The following is a 12,328-nucleotide window of genomic DNA, read 5'->3' on the forward strand; positions in this document are numbered from 1 at the left end:
ATGACAAATCAGTGAACTTGATGTTCAGCAAAATTGGAAGCAGATAGATATCCAGGGCCTTCAAAATAAATCAGGGATGCAAAGAGCAGCTGAGATTAGACAGACGCCATAAGGGAGGAAGTGAGGAGGAGACATGAGGCCCAAGCAGCAGCAGAGTCTGAAGCACATCAACAACGTGTGCCTCTTATGTCAATGAATTTTGGTGAACAGGATTTTGGTGAACAGGAATGGTGGCAGTAGTCCTCTTGGAACCTGATCTATTATAAAGTAGTTGAGGAAGTGGTCTGCACAAATAATTAAACGGAAGCCTTAGGTTTTAGTGTGCCAGGGCTCCCAACTAAGTATGATAAACTGGGTGACTTCAACAACAGAAATTTGTCTCACACTTCTGGTGGCCAAAAGTCTGAGATCAAAATGCTGTAACCCAGGGGTCCCCAAACTATGGCCCGCGGGCCATATGCAGCCCCGTGAGGCCATTTATCTGGCCCCCGCCACACTTCTGGAAGGGGCACCTCTTTTATTGGTGGTCAGTGAGAGGAGCATAGTTCCCATTGAAATACTGGCCAGTTTGTTGATTTAAATTTACTTGTTCTTTATTTTAAATATTGTATTTGTTCCCGTTTTGTTTTTTTCACTTTAAAATAAGATATGTGCAGTGTGCATAGGGATTTGTTCATAGTTTTTTTTATAGTCCAGCCTTCCAACGGTCTGAGGGACAGTGAACTGGCCCCCTGTGTAAAAAAGTTTGGGGACCCCTGCTGTAACCACAGAGAAACTCCATTTCTCCTTTCAGTGCATCCACTCTCTTCCTAAACAATGAAGCCTTTAGGACATTAGATACTGCTCAGCTTTGAACTGCCTGAAGAGCAAAGCCTCAGGCCTATTGACCACAGAAACAGAGTTTTGGTCAAACTAAAGATAACATCTTGACCTCAGGCCCATGAAAACTAACTGACCCTACGGCCACTCCCTTGCAAAACTAGACAGAGCAATGGACACGGCAGACATCAGAACCCTAGCTACCCTAGCTAGCACCGTCCAAGTCAATAGAGACCACAAGCCTAACTCCACCACGATTAAAGATATTTCCCTATATAATTCATACCCTTGAAGCCATTGGAGAGCCTGGAAATTGAGTATTAGCTCACCTGTGATTCCGATGTAATGAGATTTCCTTAAAAATAAACCTTTACTTTCTTGGTTGCAAACAGCTGTTTGTTTTGATTGGGCTTTGATGTGCGCAGATGAGTGGATTCCTTTAGTTTGATAACAGTGTTGGCAGGGTTGTTCCTTCTGAGAGCTGTGGGAGAGAACCTGTTCCATGCCTCTTTCCGAGTTTCTGGTGATTTGCTGGAGATTTGGCATTTCTTGGCTTATAGAAGACTCACATCAATCTCTGCCTCCACTGTCACATGACATTCTCCCTGTGTGCTTGTCTGTGTCCAAATGTCCCCTTTTTATAAGGACACAGGGCCCTTCGGATGAGGACCCATCCAAAAGACCTCTTCCTAATTTAGCTAATTTCATCTGCAAAGACCCTATTTCAAAATAAGGTCATGCCTGACCTGTGGTGGCACAGTGCATAGGGCGTCAACCTGGAAATGCTGAGGTCGCTGGTTCGAAGCCCTGGGCTTGCCTGGTCAAGGCACATATGGGAGATGATGCTTCCAGCTCCTCCTCCCCTTCTCTCTCTCTGTCTCTCCCTCTCCTCTCTAGAATGAAAAAAAAAAAAAAAATAAGGTCATATTCTGAGACACTGGGGTTTTGGACGACAGCATTTGAGTTTGGGGATACACATTTCAACCCGTAAAACCATACATCCTGGAAGCAGTCTTTTGCTGCAGTAGCAGAAGGGAGCTTCCAGGCAGTAAATCCTGAGGCCTGCTGTAGCCTCTACCCTCAACTCAAATTACTGATTTCTTTTTGTGTTCATTTATTTCCAAATTACTGTTTTAAAGCAACTTGAAGTTATTCCTCTCTGCATGGTATGTCATCAACTGAATGTACAATAATTTTTATTGACTTTTTCAACTTTTTTTGTGTGTGTGTGTGACAGAGACAGAGAAAGGGATGGATAGGGACAGACAGACAGGAAGGAAGAGAGATGAGATGAGAAGCATCAATTCTTCACTGCAGCACCTTAGTTGTTCATTGATTGTTATCTCATATGTTCCTTGACTGAGGGACTATAGCAGATCGAGTGACCCCTTGCTCAAGCCAGTGACCTTGGGTTTCAAGCCAGTGACCTTTGGGCTCAAGCCAACAATCAAGGGGTCATGTCTATGATCTCATGCTCAAGCCAGTGATCCCGCGTTCAAGCTGGAGAGCCTGCACTCAAGCCAGATGAGCCCATGCTCAAGCTGGCAACCTCGGGGTTTCGAACCTGGATCCTCCGCATCCCAGTCTAATGCTCTATCCACTGTGCCATCACCTGGTCAGGCAACTTTTTTAACTTTTAAGAACTGCTTTTTCATTTTGATTTTTAAAAATAATTAAGTAAAATGGGCATGTTTCCAAGGTCAAATTTACAAAGCAAAATATATTCATAGGTATCCAGCTTTTATTCCTATTCCCTGCAAACTGTCCCTCTCTTCTTCATAGATATATTTTTAATTCAAAAAGGATTTTAATCTAAGCACATATGTCCTTATGTTCCTGTCAACCCACTCAGGCGTCCCCAAACTACGGCCCGCGGGCCGCAATGCGGCCCCCTGAGGCCATTTATCCAGCCCCCACTGCACTTCTGGAAGGGGCACCTCTTTCATTGGTGGTCAGTGAGAAGACCACTGTATTTGGCAGCCCTCCAATGGTCTGAGGGACAGTGAACTGGACCCCTGTGTAAAAGGTTTGGAGACCCCTGCCAGTGGCATACTCAACTCCTCCCCGCCTTCTTTGTTTTCCAATTAGCAATATATTCAGAGACCACACCTCAGCAGTAAGCAGAGATATCGCTCATTTCTTGTTATAGCTGTGTAATAGTCCATTGCGTGAATGTGCCTCTTATTGACGGATTCTTTTTGTTTGTTTCTAGTTTTGGCTGTTACAAATAAAGCCACAATGACTATCCTTGCAAACATATTTTTTTTGTATTTTTACTAGTAAGTGTTTGGGCTTCCTCTTCAATACTATCACCGTGTTGAAAAATATGGCCCCATACCTTCTGCTGGCTCTGTTTCTGCCCCTGATTGGAACTTCTGCTTCTTTTGCTCCTAGTGCTCTTATTCGGTTCAATTTGGATACTATTCCAGCAGCTCTCTTTAATGTAGGGCTTTGTCTTAGAAGGGGTCTTGGTTTGGTTAGTTTTGAGGGTTCACAGGACCCAGGTTGTACCAGCGCCAACCAAGCTTACCAGCTGCCTTCCTACAAATGGGAGCCTGAAACGCACCCTCCCAGTGTGGGTGCTGTCCTCAGGTGGGCTGCCAAGTTCCCTGTGAGTATCTGTTGGCAAGTGTGGGCTCTTCAGCCAGTGGGACCTCAGCAGTCCCTTGCCTCGCCCTCCCCTCTCAGTAACCGATACCACATGGGTCTGGTTGCTTGCAGTGATTTGTCCCACCTGCCTGCATTTTGGCATCCATAGGAATACCTCGCATCTGGTTTTGTTGATGATGTCATCAATCAGTTCTTTGGCTTTACTGACAACATCACTCTCAATTAGAAAAAAAATGCAAATTAAGCTCAACCAAGAATATATGGAAAATCTTCGTATGTGCTTACAAATTTTGGAAGTTTTAAATTCTATCAAAATTAAAAGTCCCCTTAACAACAACGACATAAATTAAACTGAAATTCATTTTTGACTTAACAGCTTGGCAAAAATTCAAAATTTTCTGGTAATACACACTCTTTTTTTTTTTTTTTTAATTTTATTTTATTTATTCATTTTAGAGAGGAGAGAGAGAGAGAGGAGAGAGAGACAAGGGAGGAGCTAGAAGCATCAACTCCCATATGTGCCTTGACTAGGCAAGCCCAGGGTTTCGAACCGGCGACCTCAGCATTTCCAGGTTGATGCTTTATCCACTGTACCACCACAGGTCAGGCGTAATACACACTCTTGACAAGGCTGGGGGAAAACAGTCCCTCTCACACGCTGCTAGTGGGAACATAAACCCCTGGGGAAGGCAAATTGACAAAATACATCAAATTTCAAAAGTATTCATGCCTTTTGGCCCCGCTATCCAACTTCCAGGAATTTATAGTATGGACGCATTTGAACATGTGTGAAATGATGTATGAATGATGTTATTTATCATAGCGGTGTTGGTAATAGCAAAGCTTGGAGACCATCCAAACTGGGTTAAATTGTCATCAGTAGAGGCTGGTTTAAATAACAGTGCTGCATCCTTTTAATGGAAAGAATGAAAAAGTTTTCTGTATAAACAAAAACAGTAAGATCACTAAGATATTAGAAAAATGTACAGAACACTGTATCATACCATTTTGTAAACAAAAAGGGGGAAATAGAATATACATTTGTGTTTATGTATATTTGCATAAATGTATTCTGCAAAAAATACAAAACTGATAACTAATAATCTGGGAGGGGTGGTGCACAGGGTGCTGGGCATATGGGGAACAAGGGTAGGAGAAGGAATTTTCTCTGACTACTGTTACAGTGCTTGGAGGGATGAACCATGCGAATGTACTATCCAATCAAAAATGGAAAAACAGCCTGACCAGGTGGTGGCGCAATGGATAGAGCATCGGACTGGGAAGTGGAGGACCCAAGTTTGAGACCCCGAGGTCGCCAGCTTGAGCATGGGCTCATCTGGCTTGAGCAAAAAAGCTCACCAACTTGGACTCAAGGTTAGAGCAAGGAGTTACTAGGTCGACTGAAGGCTCACGGTCAAGACACGTATGATAGAGCAATCAGTGAACAGCTAAGGTGTCGCAACGAAAAACTGATGATTGATGCTTCTCATCTCTCTCCGTTCCTGTCTGTCTGTCCCTATCTATCCCTCTCTCTCTCTGACTGTCTCTGACTCTCTCTCTCTCTCTGTCTCTGGAAAAAAAAAAAAGGAAAACACACAGAGTTGGAAACTTACTTCATCAATGTATCTGTCAGCGTCTGATTCTAAACTTTCCTTTAGAAAAAGAGCAAGCAACTGGGTGTGACCTGGCTGCTTCTAAGTCCACCTGAGAGGCCGATGTAATGTCGTAAAAGCTCAGTGTTACAAAACTTGTGTTGTGCAAACAGAATGAGATTCCTCTGTGCTGTGACAGTCATTCCTATCACATGAGGTTGGAGGTGACCCCAGGGGGACATCTGGAGAAGCTGGGCTAAGACCATCTAGCCCAGGGGTCCCCAAACTTTTTACACAGGGGGCCAGTTCACTGTCCCTCAGACCGTTGGAGGGCCAGACTATAAAAGAAACTGAACAAATCCCTATGCACACTGCACATATCTTATTTTAAAGTAAAAAAACAAAACGGAAACAAATACAATATTTAAAATAAAGAACAAGTAAATTTAAATCAACAAACTGATCAATATTTCAATGGGAACTATGGGCCTGTTTTTGGCTAATGAGATGGTCACTGTCCGGTTCCATATTTGTCACTGCTAGCCGTAACAAGTGATATGATGCACTTCCGGAGCCGTGATGCGTGCGTCCCGCATCACTGTACATGAGCGACGCCGTGCTTTGAAGACCGCCACATACAGTACTCTCACTGACCACCAATGAAAGAGGTGCCCCTTTGGAAGTGCGGCGGGGGCCGGATAAATGGCCTCAGGGGGCCGCATGTGGCCCGCGGGCCGTAGTTTGGGGACCCCTGATTTAGCCACAAGCACATCATTTGCCATCAGGTCCTCGTGGTGTTGAGCTTACTGGTTGAGTGGATTAGACTGAAATAGGCAGAACACTCAGGGAACCAGAGTCCAGCCAGACCCAAGCATGTCTCTGGAGGACCAAAAAAGGGGAAACTTATTTCAGAGCAGCTTTTTGATAGAGTTGGGCCTTTCCCTCCATCACCGTTACTTCCGCGTGTCTATCTCACCATGAGCCTAGTGATGGGATGTGGACATGAACGGGTGCCACTGTCCCACCTCCATGGACTTTGACGCCCCTCTAGTCTGCAAGGTTTCTGGTTTGGTCATACAGTTCTAGTCATTACAACATCACTGTGATTGTAACAACACCTCTTGTCTCAAAACAGTTTCAAATGTAATTTTTTAAATCAGGAAATATATTCACATAGTTCCAAATTAAAACAAACTCCCTTCAGTCTGACTCAAGATTCTGAGTCCCCCTACCTCCCTGGTTTCTTCCCTCCTTCGGACGTGAGGAAGCAGGTCGACGGCTCTAGGAAGGCACTATTCCCAGTGTGACTCAGACCAGACAGACCCGATGAGGTGACAGTCTGCCTTTCCTGAGTCCCCATTTTATTGATACCACTAACCTGAACACACAGTTCACACCAAGGCAATGGAGACTTAAGTGCCTCCACTTCCTTATTGGTGTTTCAAAAAAGGAGGCTGGAAAAAAAAAAAGGGAGGCTGGGAGGGTGCCACTTAACTCCGTCGGAATTAAGTTCTAATGGTAACAGTTTAGGTAAAGCTTCCCCTCTGGAAGGGCGGTCAGGCAGGTACTGGGGAGGTTAGAGAAATGGGGAATGGCTAGTGGCCTCTGTAGGCACAGTGTAGCATTACCCAGCCAGCCCTGCAGCTGGGCACTTGGCAAGAGACCAGGTGCATGGATTGAAGGCTGGCCGGCTGTGATAGGGTGATGCCACGGACGATCACGAGGAAATCCTCATGAGGGGAGAACGTGGCTGTCAGCGGGTTGTCCCGCCAGACTGGTGCCCTCCTGCTGTTTCACTCGTCATTGGCCAAAGGTCCAGCGGTGATGGCCAGCAGGAGAGCAGAAAAGAAGGATGTGGGCATTGAACAGCCATCTTCCCTACCCAGCTCTGCCCACTGGGACTGGTCCCTGCTCTGAGCTCTCTGGCCTTGACTGCTTTGTAGGGCTTCAGTCACGTGGTCTCCTCTATACACACCCTAGCTGGTTTGCCTCGGTATCTGTGCGTGAGTTCGTCTTACTTTCTTGGCTAGACAGCTCCTGGCGGGCTGTGACATGTTTATAAATCTTTTAATATACCAAACCACCTAGCACTAAGCCCAGCTTGATAAATATTTGCTGATGGATGGGCAATCCAGGAGTGGGGTCTTTAACCCTGAATCGCAGATAACTGGATTATTTTACCTGGTAAGGGCATCTATTTTAGGGCTCAGCACACACGATTCTGAACAGCTCTAGCATCTGGGGCTTACATTAATCATTTAGAAATATGACCTTTCGTGACACAGGGCGTCTCTGAGCAGCAGTGTGACGGGAGCCACGGTGGCTTACTTTCCCTGCTACCAGGATTGGGTTCCTACTCTTAACAGGGTTCGGTTTTAAGCAGGGATTTCGTGCGCCACAGGGAGAACTGACACACTCGGCAAAACCCAGAAAGGGGTTTGGATTAGTCATGGTCATAACCACTGTTTATGCAGCCTGCGAGCGAGCCAGGGCTCACATTTCTCCTCCTCCCAGAGGCCCAAGCTATTTCTCTGTGGGATTTTCTTTGAAGCATAAGGCATCAAAACCATGCTTAAATACTTCTCCTCTAATGTAAGAAGAGTTTGTGTAGCTAAATTCTGCCTTATTGGGGCCTTCTTACGTCTGCCTACCTTCTATCTGGCCACTAACCCTTGCTATGAACACTTTTATGGCATTGTCTATATGTGGGGCTACCCTCCTGGAATCAATTGAAATAAGTGGAAAACAGTGGGGGGGGCAACAGACAAAGACAATGAAATGAGAATTAGAGGACTGGAATTTTTAGTCAGTAGACTCTTGGATGTCCTTGAGCCGATTCTTTCTCTCTGCTCCCTGTAGCCATCTGTAAGGCACGGAAGAGGGACACGAGGAGGGTGCCTCTGCCCTGCCATCCACGGGACACCTGCCTAGAGCCATGAGTCCCTCTAGGGATGAGAACTGGGGCGGGCAGAACAGGGGTGGCATGCACGGAGCCACTCAGCCCGTCCCTGGTGCCCTTGGAGTGGATGGCTGAGGTGGGGATGTCACCTGTGAACACTATTTTTTTTTCAGGGTAGGGACTGAGTTTGAAATTGTTCTCCTGGCACAGTTCCCAAGCCTTCTGGTTTCTAAACTAATTATCTAGATTAATGAATTGATTCTGGTTTATTAAGACCACCAAACTCCAAATGCCTGAGGGTTAGAGGGGCAACCTTTTGTGTCCCCAGTTCCCTGGGAGGACAGGAAGACCAGGTGGGGACCCAGCACTGTCCCAGGCTTTGGTTCCAGTTCCACCCTGATGTCACAGAGTGGCCTCGGCTCCCCATCTGTGCAATGAGGGGGTGAACTTTGGGAGCCCCAGCTCTGAGCTCAGAGGAGCTGTTTGCCTCTCCTTCTCCACCGGGCCTTTTCCCATCCTTCCTTATCCCCCCAGTCTTCAAATTCCTCTCCCCATTCTTGCAGATGGGAAACTGGATTTGTTTTTCTGGCTGGTCTTGGCTATTTCTTGATGAGGGCCACAGTTTCCTCAATGGACAATGAATTTGACGAAGATTCTCTAAAGGCTTGCCCATCTCTGTGCTCTAGTCTTCCTGGGAGTCTGTGTAAAAATCCCATATGGTACGCAGCCAGGTAGTACCACACAGTCTGGGCTGGGGCTCCTCCACGCACCCATCACAGGGGCACATGCCCCTCCGAGGTCCCAGCTGTCACTCACCTACTGGCCCACCAGACTTCTCAGGAGGACCCCATGGAAATGGTTGAGACTGAGGCCAACAGGTGGAATATGTTGTAACGGCTTTTTTATTTGTCAACCTGATTGAGAGTCTCTACTCATTCAATTTAACACTAGGTGTTGCAGTAAACAAATGTTGTAGATATGATTAATATCCATAATTAGTTGACTTGAAGCAAAATAGATTCTTATGGATAATGTGGGTGGGCCTCATTACATTACTTGGAAGGCCTCAGAAGCAGAGCTGAAGGAGGAATTCTACCTGTGGACGGTAGCTTCCATCCATGCCCCTGAGTTCCGGCCTGCTCTTCCTGATGGCTTTCCCTACGGGGCTCCGCCAGCCCCCACAATCACCAAGTCAGTCCCTCGGACATCTTAGTATCTACTTCCTACTCGTTCTGTGTCTCTGGTTGAACCCTGACCAATACACTGTTCTATGCTACCTCTGGCCTGACCTGTGGTCTCCAGGTTTTTTCTGAAAAATATGAAACACAAACAGCACCCTAGTTCTCTAGTACCGGCCCTCATGACCCTGACAGTGCGTGTCAAACATTTTCTACCTAGGCAGAATAAATTTGCCTACTCTCAGCCACATTCTGGCCCAGGAAAATAAGGTGCTTGAATTTTTTTCTGCCTTTGCTGGTTTTTTATGACCTCATAAGTACTTGATCTTGGCATTCTCTGTACATTTCGTTACCTGATGTTACTTTTAATGGCAGAATCTTGTCAATATCGCTTCCCGAGAATGGAATATTCCACAACTTTCATCGTTTAATTTAATAGCTCTCTTGAACATCTAAAATGAATCCAAACAGCCAAGTGTAGCCAAGCATGTGAGTCTCCAGAGAATAGCAGGACCCTGCATCTGTGAGCCCCAGCAATCCTGCAAGTGAGGAGAGTCTACGGAATCCGGCTGGAGGGGGCCTTGTGAGTCTCCAGAGAATAGCAGGACCCTGCATCTGTGAGCTCCAGCAATCCTGCAAGTGAGGAGTCTACGGAATCCGGCTGGAGGGGGCCTTGGAACAGGAAAATGAAAGAACCCGGAGTCCTTTGCCTTTTTATTTTCAAGAACTGAGCTTTTAATCATCTCTCTCTCTCTCTTCATTCTGCAAATGTGAACTTGCCAAACACCTGGACTATAATTTTAAAAACTAAAAAACTGCAGATTCCATTCACGTTAGTCTCTCCTGGTTGAGGAGGTGATGGGCAGGATGTGTTGACCTCTTTTTTCATTCCATAAAATGCAGAATACTGTCCTCTGAAGTCCAAGAGAGGCAGAATGAGCCCAGCAGATCCTTCTTTCAGGGGTTAGGGGGCTGGAATGGGGAGCGAGGGGTCCCTGGCACTAACAATGGACATCAGTGAAAATGATATAAAAGACAAGCAAGGGTTTCCGGGGTCTTCTGCTTCTGGACAATCCCAGGCTGTGGGGTTGAGAGCTTGCTTAACTACAGTGAACAGGAGATGTAGAAAGGCTGCTGGTTCACTCTGGGCATAGCCTTGAAGGAGGGCCGGACCAGCTAGTGTGGCACCTTCTGGCCCTACCTGCAGCACGCAGCTCCTCCTCCTCCCCACGGTGCATCCTTTGTCTTCTTGCTTCTGGCCTGTGCTGACACGAGCAGAGGCTGGCTGCTCCACCACCGGAGCACTGATGACTCATCCAGCCCCAGATCCAGGGCAGCTGCTGAGGGCCTGTCTGGGTCTGGCAGGAGGGCATCTGCATAGGCTGCCAAGTGCAAGGGCTGCCCCGGCCTCCCCGCTGGCCTCTTGTAGGCTGCACGGTGGCCCTGGCTCACCTTTCTCCTCCCGCAGCTTGCAGCCAGGCAGGAGGGCTCAGCTCAGAGTGGGGAAGGGCATCAGCCCCCTGGACGTCCTCAGGTGGGAGTCCTTAGGTGGCAGCAAGCTCCTGTCCTAGAGACTTTGCAACTGGTCTCAGCCATGCCTGCTCCACAGGTCACAGTGACCACAGCTGGTGTATCTGGGGAATGGACAGTTCGTTCACATGTAGCTTAACTACCATTTGGGGTGTGGTGGAGAGTGCAGCTGAAGAGCAGGGTGAGGGGTAGAGGACATAATCACAACATAAATTGGTAACTCGGTGGGGTGGTACTTTGGAAAGATATTAATGTGCTTTTCCTCTTGGCCTTTCTGAGTATATGATAATCTCTAGTCTTCCCAAGCCACTCATTTACATGAGGGAGGCTGAGCTTATTCTAAAAGGAATACAAAAAGAAAATCTTAATACTCACTTTTTGACATTCAAAATAAATTTTTTATAGTTTTGTTGATACATAAGTGAAATACAATAACTGCACTTATTCAAAGTGTGTAGTTTAATGAGTGTTGATGTATGTGTACATTGGTGTATGTGTACATGTTATCAGAATCAAGATACAGAACATATTTACCACCTCAGAAGTTTCCTTGCTCTCCCACTTGCCCCCCCCTGCAACCATTGATTTGTTTTCTGTCACTATAGATTAATGTGTTATTTTCTAGAATTTTAGATACACAGAGTATTTACACATTTTTAAAAATATTTTTTAAAGACTTTATTTATTCATTTTAGAGATGAGAGAGAGGAACAGAGAGAGAGAAGGGGGAGGAGCAGGAAGCATCAACTTCCATATGTGCCTGGACCGGGCAAGCCCAGGGATTCAAACCAGCAACCTCAGCGTTCCAGGTTTATCCACTGTGCCACCACAGGTCAGGCCGAGTATTTACACATTTGGCCTGGTTTCTTTGACTGCATATTATTGTGGGACGCAGCCTTGATGTCGCACGAATCAGTATGTCATTCCTTTTTACTGCTGAGTAATATTCCTTGTATGAATATCGTACAGTACATTTATTTGCTCCTTGATGAACAGTTGGTTGTTTCTAGTTTGGGGCTGTCACAAATAAAGCTGCTGCAAACATCTGCACACAGGTCTTGGTGTGCAAATATGCTTGCATTTCTTTGGGGAAAATTCCTAAAAATGGACTGGCTGGGTCATGTCATCACTGTATTTTTGTCTTTTAAGAAACTGTCCAACTGTTTTTATAAAATAGGGTATGAGAATTTCAATTGTCCCACATCCTCACTAACACTTACTATGGCCAGTCTTTGTAATTTTAACCATTCTACTGGGTGTACAGGGGTGTTTCCTTATGATTGCAATTTGCAGTTTCCTAATGAGTAATGACATTCAAAATAAGATTCATTGCCCAAGCTAGCCTGGCTATTGCTTGGGGTGAGGATTTTCTAAATTCCTTTATACTGAAGCAAAATACCATAGTCTTGGTATGTGCTTCATGACAATGTACAAGAATATTCCTTATAGCATTGTTTGTAACAGCAGAAAAAACAAAACCTAAGTGTCCATTAATTAGAGGCCTGGTCAAATAGATTATAGTATTGTATTCCCTATGTTCTCTAGAGAAACAGAACCATAGGATGGATATATAAGTAAGAGAGATAATTGATAGATAGATAGATAGATAGATAGATAGATAAGAGACAATAGATGGATTGATTGATTGACTGACTGACTGATTTTAAAGACTTGGCTCATATAATTGTGGAAGGTTAGTG

This window comes from Saccopteryx bilineata, chromosome 6 (assembly GCF_036850765.1).
Source record: "Saccopteryx bilineata isolate mSacBil1 chromosome 6, mSacBil1_pri_phased_curated, whole genome shotgun sequence".
Taxonomy (NCBI): Eukaryota; Metazoa; Chordata; class Mammalia; order Chiroptera; family Emballonuridae; genus Saccopteryx; species Saccopteryx bilineata.